Genomic DNA, 9,353 nt, shown 5'->3' on the forward strand with positions numbered 1-9,353 from the left:
AGTGTTGCTAGCAGGCAGAGGGAGGTCATCATTCACCTCTACTCAACACTGATGAGGCTACACTAAGAATGTTGTGTCTGTCCAGGGCTGGGACCAGCAGGAGGACAGAGACCTAGACTGGTGAGAGTTCAGTGAAGGACCAACAAGCTGGTGAAGGGGGGATGGAGCATCTCCTCTATGCAGAAAGGGCCAGAGTGCTGGGACTTTTCAGCCTCCAGAAGACAAGGCTCGGCGTGGGGGGGTCTCAACAGTATATGTAAGTACTTGAAATGAGGGTGTAAAGCGGACAGAGTCGTTCTTGCCAGGGGCTCCTGGAGGTGGCTGTGCCTCTCCTCACAGAGACTACCCGTGCCAGCACCTGCATACCTGCACCAGTCTTCCACCCTTGCCAGGGACAGGTCAGTGGGCTCATAGTGAGACCTTCTGTTCTTAACCCTGAGAAGTTGTTTTGTGTCAGTTGTAGCCCAGGCACACCTTAGTTCAGTTTCAAGTACATTTACAACAATTTTTTGCATTTTGGGGTCAAGAGTTTAGTCTGAGTAGTAGGTCAGTGTTATGACTATTGTGAACGTTGCATTATGCTAGTTAGGACATTTTTTGGAGGATTCTCATTATGACATTATATTTGAAAATAAGCTGAAAGTCACCTTGAAAGAATTATTGTCAAAGATCATTGCATGGAGGTAACTAGTTTGTTTATTCCTGAAATGCCTTTTTTCCTTTCTCCCAGAAAAGGAGCAAATTGATATCTAACTGTAAGAAAAAAGGAGGATCAGAACTAAAACGTGCAGTAATGACTTGTGCCTTAACTCCTGGTACAAAACATGCTGTTTGTACTTTAATTCTGAATTTCCCTGTCACGGATAAAGAACAAACAGAACTTCTGCCAAAGACAGAACAAGGGAATGCATATGCTGTTGAATCTAGTATGTTCAATGTGTCTTGTAATATGGACTGGTCAATCAACACTACTTGAGAAAACAACCCAAACCCAAACCAAACCCCTCTATTTTCTGTCTCTTCTTTTGTCCTAACTGACATTCTTCTTTCTAAACAAACGTAATAATTTTTTGACTTGTAATTGTTAATATAGGGTCTTTTAAAACTCGTGTCATAAGATGCTCAGGCAGTCATGTCATACACATTGCAATATGCTCCCCTATATCAAGTTAATTTTGATTCTTTGAGACAATTTCAGCCAGATTTCTTTTAAATACAGTTGTGATTAATCAAGTCCGTTGTGATACAGACTTGATTCCTGCAAGTTCCATGGGGTAAGATTAAAGAGACAAGTGTTACCATCACTCTGTGTAAGAATACCCTTAAGAGATAATGAGACTTGTCTGTTGTGCCTGTAGGAATTAATGTCCTTGATAAAATAAGGAATTCATGTTTTGTTTTGTCATCTAAAATAGATTCTGTAAGAGCTATTAAGTAAACTCGTGCTATTATGTAAACTCCTTGATTTCTAGAGTATATGAAAGTCCTCTGGAAGAAAAACTTCTGATACAAGATGGGCTTTTAAAATCATGCTTTTAACATGGTTCTTGCCTTAAAGTTATGTTTGTAAAAGTTATGTTATGTTTGTAAAAGTTATGTTGTGTTTCTGTGTACAAAGCTGAGTGTAGTGAACAGAGAACCTAGCAGTATGCCTTGTTTAAATGGATATTTCTGATTCATTGTTTATTCTTTAAGTGCTTCCTTTGCTAGTTTTCTTTCTCAGTTCTTTCATTTGTTTAATAAAATTGTTTAGTGAACAGAGGGAAACTATAATAAAAGTACCAAAAAGCAATTTCTTAGGGACGTAGGGTATAAATTAATGAACAGTGTAAAATTTATCTTTCTTTATGTCTCCAGAATGGTCTTTGGCTCTTTTAATCTGTGTTTGTCTGTGTCTGTCTTGGTAAAACAGTGTTTGGAATTTAATACATGCATCTGTTAATTGCATTAAAGAATTACATTATACCTATATAATTGCATTAAAATTGCGTTGACAGTGAGCTTCTCATTCTTCTGGGAAATAATCATTAAAGTATGATAGAGCAGCATTTAACATACTGACGTTGAAGTAGCCTCCTCAGAAGACTGCAGGTTTTTTAGCTACTTACGCGTTGCTTTCTGATAGATCACGCTGCTGTGTGGCTCTAGGGCTCTCAGTAGATCATGTTTCAATTAGTACCTGCTAAGACAAATCTTACGGACTAGGCTTTTAGGTTATGTAAGACTGACTGAAAGGAGATCTTACAAGGCAAGTAAGGATGTGAAAGAAGGCAAGTGAATCACAGTAAAGTTGTCTTTTTGTTGGAAAACACACTTGTCAGTTTGGAATAACTTAAATGTTTAACTCTGTGGCAAACTTTTTTTGTAGGCAGACTCTTGAGGTGGGAATATATAAACAGATACAAAGGCCAAGGCTTTTTTTCCTCTGATTTAGTTTCTATTTCTCTTTAAGCTTTTCATGCCTTTTTTAAACTTAAGCAATGTACTGTGATAATTCAGTTGTGTTTAAAATTTCTATGAAAGTAAAAAATCCTTTGAACTATATTTATTTCAAGCACCATAACAGGAAATAGGTAATGGGTTTCTCACTTTATCAACAGGGATGCTAATAAAACCAGAAGTGTTCATTTTTAAGTACAATTTTAACCAGTGTTTTAGTGACCTCCTTTATAATTTATTGACTTCACAGAAAACAAAGAAGTGAAGACAAGTGGACAACTTAGTGACGGTATCCCCCAGGTTCCTGTGAAAAGAGGGGAATCAGAGTTTGATTTCTTCAGGCAATCACTACCAGTTCTTGAAAAACAGGAAGAAATTGTTAAAATAATAAAGGACCATAAAGTTGTTTTGATTGTTGGAGAGCCTGGATCAGAAAGAACTACTCAAGTACGTTTTAGTGAAATAAAAAACATAACAGCATTTATACCAAACTGATGCCAAATCTCTAATATTTCTATAATAAGGGATTTTTTAATTCTAGTTTTAAGGCTTTTGTTTTCCCATGTGGTTCAGGGTCTAGTGTTCCAGTTAACTTTTTTGCTTTTACAATACTAAGCCAACAGATACATATTTAAAGCATAAATTATTTTGCACAATTATCTGATGGACATCAGTTTGTCTTTAAAATCATCATAGAATATTGAAGGGAAAGTAGCTACAGTTTCACATACCTTTTTCCTTCTAAAGCTAGTTCCTAGTATCTGAAGTACTGTTGTGTTACAATGCAAGATTGTCTACAGGGTTTTAACATAGATTTCCCTGAAGCCCGAGCGAGAAGCTTCAACTTTGAGTTGGTTGGTTGGGTGGGTTTTTTGTTGTTTTTGTGTTGAGGTTTTTTTGGTTTGGTTTTCTTGTTTTGTTTTGTTTTGTTATTTTGGGGTTTTTTTTGGTTGTTGTTGTTGTGTTTTCTTTGAAAGAGATGAAACTGAATAGACAAAATTGATTTTTGTGGCCTTTTTTGCCATTTCAGGTACTTTTGCAATGGTAATCCTACTGTGAGTAATTTTGCAAGGTGTGCAATACTGAGGTATAGTTAAATTGTTTCATTGTAATAAAAAAGTTACGAGTCTATCAAACTAAAAAGTAAATTTAAACCACTTTTTTACAGATTGCCCCAGTTTATTCTTGATAAGTGTCACAAAAATGGAACTCCCTGCCATATGTTTTGCAGTCAGCCAAGATGTTTGGCAGCAGTTGCTGTGGCTGAAAGAGTGGCAGCAGAAAGAAGAGAAAAGATTGGCCAGACAGCTGGTTATCAGATCCGATTAGAAAGCAGGTAGGGATGACATTTCTTAAAGTCAGTTGATCTGGTATTGGTGTTTTGTCTTTGTTATTTAAACTTGAGTGTATTTGGGATGCAGCCCAGTAAAATATCAGTGTGTAAAGTATAAGTCAGTTGTGTTATTTTGGGTAATGAATGTTTAAGAGTTGAAAAGGATGGTTTTTCTCCTGTATTATGCAGTTTCCTGCAGTGAGTTGTTCTATAGAACTGAACTGCAAGAGTTTTCTCTTGATTTCTTCTAGGAAGTATGTGTGTGGATATCCTTGTCTTCTCTATTTTTAACATTGATAAATCCAAAAGTTCTGCAAGATTTGAAAATAGCTGGGAAGACCAGCATGCTGTGACAGAAGTTACATGGAGAGAGTTTATAGGGCACAGAAAAGGGCAAACAACAAAATTGGAAAGTGAACAATGATGTTGAGCATTAACAATCTACTTCGGGTTAAATTTACTCTGTTTCTTCTTTTATGTTTAAAGCAAAAGCAGAAATTCTAGACGACCTGAGGAATTTGCTCCTAAAACAGAGCAGGGATGGATGAAAGTCTGTAGATTGTGTGTGGATTATAAAATCTTCGAATTGTGTAAGTAGTGGGATTTTCAGGAATGGGGAGCAGCGAGAGAAAGATGGCAAAAGGTATGGCTGGTTATGTTGCTTATATGGATGAAGATAATACATTTCTAATGAAAATGAATGCACTTGAACAGCAAAGCCAAGTTAAAAAATTTTGTTATGCATACCTGAGGTCACAAGGCTAGAAGAAGAGCATCAGAAGATTAGAAGAACAAGTAAAGATGAATTGCAAGTAAGGTGGATGATTCTTGTGTAGAAGAATGATGCTGAATGAAGAAAAACAAAGTCTAGGTCAGATGGAAGAACTACTGGATGCAGTGCAGAAGAGCCAGAGTGTTCACTTGAGAAAGAGCAGAAGGGAGAGATGGCACTGTTTCCGTCTTAGCAAAAAATGTTGGATGGAAGCGTTTGCAGAAACACAGAAATCTATTTTTTTAAGATTTAGTGTCTATTAGACAGTAGAGGTGATTTCTAGAAGGCTGATGAAAAAGAGAGAAGAGATTAAAAAAGTAAAGCACTTCTATCTGGTATGTGTTCCATGAATTCAACATGTAAGAGTATTTTTGAAGTGCAAAAAGAATTCCAAACTTGAAATAGAGACATATGTGTGTGTGTTCCTTGGTTTAGTACTGGACAGCTTTTTGTGGAAGTTTTCAGTACTTAAAGTGTCAGTGTTAGAGGAAGTAATTGCTGTTTTTACTTGCACAACTAGCACTGCCACAGGTTGTAGGTACTTTTAAAGAATTTTAGATTCTTGAAAAATCAAAGCATTTGAAAAGGCTCAGCTTATTTCTTTGGGATTCAGTCAAGTATAGTGGATTGGGTTTGTATGGCAAAGCTTTGGTAGTGAGGGGGGTGTTTTTTGTGAGAAGGAAGCTTCCCGCATGTCTGATAAAGCCTCTGGCAGTCGGCTGTAAGAGAGACCTGCCTCTGGCCGAGCCATCGGCAACAGTGAGCGTGACTCTGGAGCAGCATATTTGAGAAGAAAATGTGTGCAGCAGTACAAAGAGGGATTGCGAGTATTTGAGAGGAATAGTTCTCCAGACAGCGAGGTCAGTGCCAAAGGAGTGGCAGGAGGTGCTCCAGGTGCCAGAGCAGAGATTGCCCTGCAGCCTGTGGTGAAGACTGTGGTGAGGGAAGATGTTCCCCTGCAGCCCATGGAAGTCCACAGTGGAGCAGTCCACCTGCAGCCTGTGGAGGACCCCAGTACCAGAGCAGGTGGCTGCCCAAAGGAGGTTGTGACGCTGTGGGAAGCCTGTGCTGGAGTAGGCTCCTGACAGGACCTGTGGCCCCACAGAGAGTGGAGTTTTCACTGGAGCAGTTTTGCTGGTGGAAATTGTGAGCCCATGGGGGTCCCATGCTGGAGCAGTTTGTTCCTGAAGGACTGCACCACATGGGAGGGACCTACACTGGAGCAATTTGTGTGAAGAGTGGGAGAAATCCCCGCCGTGAGGAGGAAGGAGCAGCAGAGACAGGATGTGGTGAATTAACCACAGCCTCCATTCCATGTCCCCCTGTGCACTGAGGGGTAGGAATTGGAGAAAAATGGAAGTTAAACCTGGGAAGAAGGGCAGGGTGGGGGAAGGTGTTTCAACATTTGATTCTATTTCTCATTATCCTACTTGGATTGAATTGGTAGTACGCTAAACCGAGTTGCGCAAGTCAGGTCTGTTTTGCCCATGATGGTAACTGGTGAGTGATCTTTCCCTGTCCTTACCTTGACCCTTGGGCCTTTTGTTGAATTCCTTCTCCCCTGTCCAGCTGAGGAGGAGAGGGATAGAGCAGCCTGGGTGGGTGCCTGGCATTCGGCCAAGATCAACCTACCACACGTAGACAAAGACTATATCTGAGGGTATTTGGAAGAATTGCAACCTGTTTTTTCAAGGCAGTCCACGCTGAATTTTCGGTAGATTAATACAACATGGCGAGGTTCTTAAGATTCTGTTTCACTTGGTTATTAATTTAGGAAGAAAAATGAATCTTTCCTTGTTAATCAGTCGCTTGTCTGAAGTTTTTGAGCATTAGCGCTAAGAATCCTTAGGAACTCTTAGGGAACAGGCATAGTTTATAAACAAGTAGCATGTGTGAGCTCTTTGGTGAGAGAACTGCCATTCCACTTCTGGTGAGGAGCCGTTCAGTCTTTAATTTTCAGTAAATAGTGGGAAGCTAGCAGCATTTAGGTGGTGAAAAAAGCTGAAGCATCTTTGTTCACTGTTGACGAGGGTTTCTCCAAAGACCCTGGTAACCTTTTGCACTAATGGCATACTGCTTCACATGCTGATGGCAGGAGACAGCACCCTCTCCACCGTGACCCATGCTACTGTGGGAAGGATCTTGTATTTTGTGTGAGATGGAGCATATGTATTGTTTCTTAAGCGGAAGATGAGACCCTCGTTTTCTGTATTAATTAGATGGACACTTAAGGTGTTTTGTTGAGTTGAGTTAGAATCTGAATTAACGTTAAAGAGTTACTGATTTCTTTATTGTGATATGCATATTTTTCTGGGGTTTGTTGTTTTTTTTTTTCTTGTAAAAGCATATTATATTCGTTTTTTGTCAACAGTTAATTTTGGGACTGTGATGTGATTGTGGAGGGCAGGGATCAAAATGTTCTGAATTTCCTCTGTCAGCAGAAAAGCCTTAGGAAGGCTTAGGTACATATGGCTCGATGCACGTGTGTCAGAATTTCTGTTATCATGTACTTGATTTTGCAGTACCAAGTTTGCCCAATGTTTTCAACATAAAATCTAGTCTAATTTCTAGCAAATTGTTTGTGTTCATGTATGATTATGGGAACTTCCTATTGTGGAATTTGGTAAGTCAGTGGAACCAGAATGTTTACTGCAAGTTCTCCACTGCTGGAAAAGAAAAAAACATGGTAATTTTAGCTGCCTGTCTGTTTTCCGAGGAGCGAAAGAGCAGAAGAATGGCTTGTGCATTCTTGACTTCAGCCTTGTTCTTGATTCATACATTCAGAATATAAAACTAAACAGAAGATAGGCAAAGATGATTAATCAGACATGTGCCTTAACGTTAAGCTTTGCTCGTGATTTAATGGATCTAAGAAATATATGGGTTTTTTTCTCATTATGTGGTATCATACAGTTTTTTAATTCTTATCAGTTGTGAAAGGTAATTTTATTGAAATAAAATTTGTCGGATTTGCAGTTTGTGGCTTTATCTTGAAAATGAGGTTCAAGTGCAAGAATTAGAGAAGTTTCAGATGCACACTTGGGTCTCTGCAATTAAGGTCTGTGGTGGGTTGTGCATTACAGTGCAGTCTACTCTGATACCATTATAAAACTTTTTGAAGTTTTTTTTTTACTTTTGGATAGTTTTTTTAAAAATCCTTCTTAAGCTAAACTTAAACATTTTAATACCTTTGCAATGCACCACCAAAACATGTTTTAGTTTTAAAAAAAATCATATTTGTGAAAAGTTGTGATCTTGGATCTGTGATGTTTACATGTTCTTTTTGTTGCTGTTTTTCTTCCATTCCTACAGGATGAAGCACATGAGAGGGATAGGTTCAGTGACTTGCTAATAAAACTGAGAGGTGTGTTGCAAAGCCAAGCTGAAGTAAAACTAATTATTTCTAGTGCTGCTCTAGATGCAGATCTCTTTATTAGGTAGTTTAGATGTTGCCCAGTAATACACTGGAAGTACTTAAGTAAACTCTTAAATCTCAGTATACCTGCCCTGAGACTCATAGATCTTAACTGAACTGTACCAGACCATTCTGAATAGAGGCACGTGATAAATACACTTACAGTTACCAGCAGTAGTTGTTCCTTGTTTAGTTCTGTTTGATATTTCTTAACTATTTGCATCTACCTCAGAGGGAATTGTTGTTATCAATGGATATTCTGTAAATGCAGGGATGTCCTGGCCCCTTCCATGTTCAGTTCAAGGAGGAAAAGGTTCTTAAAATGCTGGTCTGCATAGCGATAGAGACCCTAGGATTTACGAGAGCGTGATATCTATTAATATATTCCAGTAGATTCTAGTGCTGGCGTCAGAGATTGCTACAAGTTAGAGGATAAAACTCAGATAACTCTGTCTGTTCGTTTCAGAAATGCAGTCCTAGGCAAATTGGCAAGTTTTATGTTTTAATCATATTCTTCAGTTCGTTTAGAGTTTTCTACACAAGTCATTGGTTAATTTTAGGGGATGTTAATGAGAAAGTTATTTTTCTTATTTACACATAAAAGTGTTCATTTCTGGTTTTCAATTTTAAATTGTTGCCTAGGAAAATAAGGCTTGCGGCTTGTTTAATATTTGGCAATGCTTTTTTGGAGGAGGAAAACCTCGTTGTAATTTTTGTGTGGCTTTCCAGTTTACTTTTTTGCAGCTTCTCATCCTTTTAGATCAATAGATTTATTTTGGAAATTCTGGCTATTGTCTCTTTCTTCAGTTTGCCGCAGGGGTTATACTGTTATCGCGTACTGGACTTAACAAGTGAAAAGATGCTTTTTCAATTTTGCTAATTTAAGAATTAAATAAGGAGGTTTAAACATACTTGTCTGTTAATACAATGAAAAATATTTGATTCTTCAGCAGTATAGCCGATGGAATCCTGACTGCAGAAACCAACATTTTTTAGTTGTGGGTTTCTGTTGAGCACAGTTTGTCATTAGTGTTAGAAGCTTCTAAAAATACGTGAACTGTAGCTTGTTCTTTCTGAAGGAAAGGTAAGTCCTAGGTGACCTGAACTTAGCTGTGGTAAGTGCTAAGTTGTGCTAAGGAACCAAAAAAGATACGAATTCTTCCTCTGTAGAAACATAATTTATATCCATAAATAAGGTCTAGAAAACAGTGATGTTAAAAGAGAAATCAGCATAAGTTCTTAGGAGAAAAGACCATGGGAAGTAGTCAGTAAAGAAAGCCAAAGTTGGGCTGCAGTAGTTGAGGACATGGAGAGAAGTCCATCTCCTCATACACTTCTCATGGAAGGAGGTAGTTGAATACAGACATGGTAGTCTGTTCATGGGATCTTACGCT

Source organism: Vidua chalybeata, chromosome Z, assembly GCF_026979565.1.
Source record: "Vidua chalybeata isolate OUT-0048 chromosome Z, bVidCha1 merged haplotype, whole genome shotgun sequence".
Taxonomy (NCBI): Eukaryota; Metazoa; Chordata; class Aves; order Passeriformes; family Viduidae; genus Vidua; species Vidua chalybeata.